The sequence below is a fragment of the Belonocnema kinseyi genome, chromosome 6, assembly GCF_010883055.1.
Source record: "Belonocnema kinseyi isolate 2016_QV_RU_SX_M_011 chromosome 6, B_treatae_v1, whole genome shotgun sequence".
NCBI lineage: Eukaryota > Metazoa > Arthropoda > Insecta > Hymenoptera > Cynipidae > Belonocnema > Belonocnema kinseyi.
In genome coordinates this window covers 50,768,439-50,774,438 of record NC_046662.1, presented here as the reverse complement: position 1 = coordinate 50,774,438, position 6,000 = coordinate 50,768,439, and the positions used below count along the sequence as shown (strand labels likewise).

Below are 6,000 nucleotides of genomic sequence, written 5' to 3'. Positions count from 1 at the left end.
TTAGTTAAAAATTCATTTTTTTAGTTGAAAATTCATCTGTTTGGCTGAAAATGTAACTATTTTTTCGAAAGTTAATTTTTTTGTTCTTGTTCTTAAAAGCTAGTTTCCCTTGTAGAAAGTAATTTTTGAACTGAAAAATTAGCTAATTCCATTTAAATATTCCATCGTTTTAGTTGAAAATTCATCTGTTTGGTTGAAAATTAATTGTTTTCAATATAACATTTAATTATTTAAGTTTTAATTAACCATTAATCTTTTTTAGTAAAAATTAATTTTTTGTTTTTGAACAAAAAAAATTCAGAAGCTTTTTAAGAAATTTAACAGGTTTCATAAGAATAAAAAACATTTTCTAGGAAAATTGAAAATCATTTTTTATTTTTAAAAATTAATTTTAACAGAACTTCTAAAAAGATTTGGAAAGATTTTCAAAATGATCAAACATGCATGTGAAAGATTTTGCGGAGTTTTTTATTCTGTAGTAACAAAAAATGTGCAAGAAAAATTCGAAGTTTTTTAAGATGCTGAGACGTTCTGAAAAATTTTTTAAAATAATTTAAAATTTGAAAAAAGTAAAAACAACATGTAAATGTTTCAAGATTTTGAAATAAAATTTTTAAGCATTTTGAGGATTTTTAAATAATTAAAAATAAAAATAATTTACTGTAGGTTTTAATTTAAGAAGTGTTTAATCTATAAAAAAATTTAATTGTTTCATTTAATTGAAAAATTCGAGTTTTTTCAAAAAATTCATCTATTTTGTTGAAAATTGGTTTCCTTTTTGGCTGAAAATGATTATTTATTTGAACTGAAAATGTAACTATTATTCCAGCTCATTATTTCATAATTGTGTTTGAACATGAACTTTTTGAATAAAAATTTAATTATTCAATTCTTGGTTGGAAAACTATATTTTTTCGTTGAAAATTCACCTTTTCTGGTAGAAATTAATCTTGTTATTTGGAAATTCAACTAGTTTGTCAAAAATTGAACTATTCCATTTAAATATTTACAATTATAGTTGAAAATTTATCACTTTGTTTGAAAATGTTACTATTTTTTCGAAAGCTACTTTTTTTTTGTTCCTAAAAACTAGTTTTATTTGTAGAAACTAATTTTTTAACTGAAAATTTAACTAATTCCAATTGAATATTCCATCGTTTTAGCTGAAAATTCATCTATTTGGTCGAAAATTAATTTTTTTAACATAACGTTTAATAATTTAAGTTTTAATTAACAATTTTTTTTTTGTAGTAAAAATTAATTTGTTGTTTTTGAAATATTAAGTATTTCAATTGAAGATTCATGGTTTTAGTTGAAAACTTTTTTTTTCGTTTAAAATTCAACTATTCCAGTTGAAGATTCACCATTTTAATACACTTCTTGTTAAAAAAATGATATTTTTAGTGCAAAATTTAAATGCTTGTTAAAAATTCGTGTTTTTGGGTTAAAAACTCAACTCTTCGTAAAACTATATGTTAAAAATTAATCTTTTCTGGTAGAAATTAATCTTATTTCTTAAAAATTAATCGAGTGTGAAAATGTAATTATTTTTTCGAAAGTTAGTTTTTTTTTAAAGCTAGTTTCTATTGTAGAAATTAATATTTTAACTGAAAATTAAACTAATTCTGATTTTGTTAAAAATTAATTTTTTGGTGTAAATTTCATTTTAATTTAAAACTCATTCAGTTAAAAATGCAACTATCATTGAAAATAAATTTTTTAAACTAAAAATTAACTATTGGAGCAGAAAGATGAACAATATTAGCTAAAAAACCCTTTTTTTTTGTTAAGAATTATATTTTTAACAGAAAATTTAACCATTCTATTTTTGCTTGAAAATATATCTTTTTTGGGTAAAAATTCAACTATTAGGTTGAAAATTTATATTTTTTATTTAGAAATTAAGCTAATTGTTTTAAAATAATTTACCTTGTGAAAAATTAGACTTTTTTTTTTGTAGAAAATTAGTTTCATTGAATTTCATTGAAATCCACATACTTTGTTGAAAATTCATTTTTTGGTTTGAAATCGTTTTTTTCTTTGCAAGTTAATCTCCTTGTTTGAAAATTCTTTTTTTCAGTTAAAAATTCAAGTATTCCAGTTAGATATTTATAATTTTAGTTGAAAGTATGAGTTATTTTATTGAAAACTTCTTTTTGTTGGGTTAAAGATGAATTCTTTTGCCGAAAATCTGTTTTTTTGAACAATTTTGTCTTGTTTGATTGAAAATTATTATTTTTTGAACTAAAAATTTAAATATTATTCTAGTTGAATATCATTTTTAGTTAAAAATGAGTCTTTTCTAGTAGAAATTAATCTTGTTGTTTAAAAAAATCATCTCTTTCGTAAAAAATTCCACAATTCCAATTAAATACTTACAATTTTAGTAGAAAATTCATCACTTGGTATTAATTTTTTAAACTGAAAGCTTAACTAATACACTTTTTGTTAAAAAATTATATTTTTTAGTACAAAATAAAAATTTTTTCAAAAATTTTTTTTTTTGCATTAAAAATTCAACTCTTTTTAAAATTCTAAAGTTTATTTTTAATTCTTATTTTGCTGCTCACATATTTTTTGGATGAAAACACATTTTGAAAATATTTGTCTTTTTGATTAAACAATTTACCTGTTTTAGTAGTTTTCATTTTTCTTGGACGAAAATGCAAATGTTTGATTAAAAATTTGGCAATCTTGTTAATTAAAAAGTCATACTTTTTGGTTAAAAATGCCACTATTTAGCTTTTTTCTCCTGATAATTAATAATCAGACAAAAACCTAATTATTCAACTTTTAGTTAAAGATTAATATTTTATGGTAGAAATTATTCTGTTTTCTTAAAAATTCATCTAGTTTGTCAAAAATTCAACTATTCCAGTTAAAGATTCACAGTTTTTTACTATTATTAAAAATGAATTTTTTAAACTAACAATTTCACTATTTCATTTGAAAATTGAAATCTATTATTTGTCTTTTTTAATTCATAATTTAACTATTTCATTGAAAATACACATATTTTGTAAAAAATTGATTTTTGTTTTGTTTAAAATGTCTTTTTCTTTTCAAGTTAATCTTCTTGTTTGAAAATTCTTCTTGTTTAAAAATTCAAGTATTTCAGTTAGATATTTATCATTTTAGTGGAAATTTTATCTTTTTGGCTGGAAATAAAACTCTTTTGTTGAAAATTAATTTTTTTGTTGAAGATTCATTATTTTTATTAAGTATTCGTTTCATTGGTTGAAATATGAATTAGTTTATTGAAAACTTCTTTTTCGTTGGATGAAAAGGAATTTTTTGACAAAAGTCTATTTTGTTGAAAATTGGTTTATTTTTTGGTTGAAAATTATTATTTATTTGAATTAAATATGGAACTATTATTCCAGCTCAATATTTCATAATTTTGGTTGAATATTACTTTTTGACAAAAAATTTAATTATTCAATTTTTTGTCGGAAAATTATAGGAAGTAACTTTTTAACTGAAAATTTAAATAATTCCAATTGGTCATTCCATAGTTTAAGTGGAAAATTGATCTATTTGGTCGAAAATTAATTTTTTAAACATTACGTTTAATTATTTAAGTTTTAATTAACAATGTATATTTTTTAGTAAAAATTAATTTGTTATTTTTGAAAATTTAAGTATTTCAGTTGAAGATTCATGATTTTAATTAATTTTTTTTTTTACTGAAAGTTTAATTAATACACTTTTTGTTAAAAAATGATATTTCCTATTGCAAAATAGGATATATTTGTCTTTTTCATTTAAAAATTCATCGTTATAGTAGAGTTTCCATTTTTCTTTGAGGAAAATTCAACTGTTTGGTTAAAAATTTGACAATCTTGTTAATTGAAAAAATCAAATTTTTTGTTTGAAAATTCGTCTATGTAGCAGAAAATTAACTTCTTTTTTAAAATTCGTATTTTGGTGTTTCAACGTGAACTGAAATCTTCTTTCGATGAAAATTTAACTAGTTTTTTGAGTTTTTTTTTTCATCTGTTTTACAGAATTCTATAAAAATAACATGCGAATGTTTCTCTACTGTCAATTCAATTCGTACTGTCATACAATCTATATTTTATAATACTTGTTAATCGAGAGATGGGCAAATGTAGAAGGAAGATTGCGAGTGTGAATGAAGAGGATGAAGGTCCAGTTAACTTGATTCAATATCTGCGAAATTTTTTTTTTTTTTTAATTTTCTGATACTTTTTCACTGACTAATTTTTCATTTTATCCTGATCATTGATACTCAGACACAACTTTAATTATTTAATTTTTAGTGAAAAATGAATCTTTTCTGGTAGAAATTAATCTTGATTTTTTTAAATTCATCTAGTATGTCAAAAATTCCCAAATAAACAAAAACTTATTCTTTTCAGGAAAAGTCAAATTTTCCACAAAATACATGCATTTTTTTCCAAATAATTAAATTTACAACCAAGAAAATTAATTTCTACCTAAGAAAGAGGAATGTTTAATCCAAATTTGTTTTTAAATGTTAATCTGATTGTTTAAATTTTCTTCTTTTTGGTTGAAACTTTAAGTATTCCAATTCAATATTTATCATTTCAGTTGAAAATTCATATTTTAGGTTAGAATAAAATTTACTTGGTAAATACATCATTTTAATTAACAATTCGTTCCTTTGGTTTTTTCTTCGCACGAAAGGGAATTTATTCCCGAAAATTTTAATATTTTATTGAAAATTATTCAATTTTTATTTCGCCGCTGGACCTTGAAAACCGGGAAATGACAGTGAATTTATTTTTTGGCCGGGAATTTTACAACATTTTTAGAATAAAAATGTTGTCCAACTTTGATTACAGCCGTTTTAAAATAAGTTCCTAAATTGTGATTTTTATCAATTATTATATCATTTAGTTTCGAATGCTTAATTTGAAAACCGGAAATTTTACGAATTTTTAAAAGAAAAATCTGCCCAAGTTCGATCTTAATAGTTTTTTAAATAATTAGAGTACAGTTTTGAGGATTTAAACAATTAAAAATTAAAAGCATTTGAAGTTCATTTTTTTTATAGAAAACAGTTTTATTTTATCAACTGTAAATATAAATAAATAATTTATTTTAAAAATGTATCTGTACTCTGAGTATAGAAATCTGAACAATAATTGATTTCACCAAACAATATATCATTTATTCGGATAATTTTATTTTTAAATCAAAATTTTCGTGATTTATCAATATATTATTTATATTAATTTTTTCAGCTATTAAAAAATGTAAATGTGCGTGTTACTATTTTCAACTTAAAAATAAATCCATAATAATGTAGTCATAATTAAAGGTTTTTATTAAATTAAAAATATTGTGTGTCTAAATTATTTAATTTTTATCCCATTTAATTTGAAATTTCTTAATGTAGAAAAAGAATAAGTATTTAATATTTAGCAATATTTCACTGTTCATTTAAGATGAGTAAATTGGAACCAAATATTTAAAAGAAGACAATTTGAAACTGAATTGTTTTACATAGAAAGCAATTTTCAATTACAATTTTAATTGTTATATTTAAAAAGTACTTCATTCATAAGTGAAATTGGTAAATTTTGACGCACAAATAACAATTTAACACTTATTATTTGTAGAAAATCCTGAAAATAAAAAAAAAAATTCTTAAAATCTTCCATAATTTTTTAAAGTGAAAAATCATTTTCCATTTTCCTAAAAATCTATCAAATTTTGTTATTCTTTTGTGTTCTTTCACAATTCTTAAAGAAAATTCTAAAATTTTTTTTTTAAATCTGCAAAAATATAAATATTATTTTAAATTCGGCTGTAAGTATTTCAAATTATTTCAAGATCTAAATTTAATTCGAATCTTTCAAAAAATTCTAAATATATCTTAATATTACTCTAATATTGTTACAAATAATAAGTGTTCTATTGTTATTTATAAATTCAAATTAATTTTTTTATAATTTGCAGGATTTTCTAAAAGTTATAGAAAAAATTGAATTCATTTTGAAATATATATTT

General features: G+C 20.7%; 1 protein-coding gene across 4 annotated transcripts in view; it reads left to right on the top strand.

The window, feature by feature from the left end:
- The window catches only part of LOC117175654 (probable serine/threonine-protein kinase nek3), a 56,180-nt gene that overhangs the window by 32,534 nt on the left and 17,646 nt on the right, over positions 1-6,000 (top strand). The gene's annotated exons all lie outside the window — the stretch shown is intronic.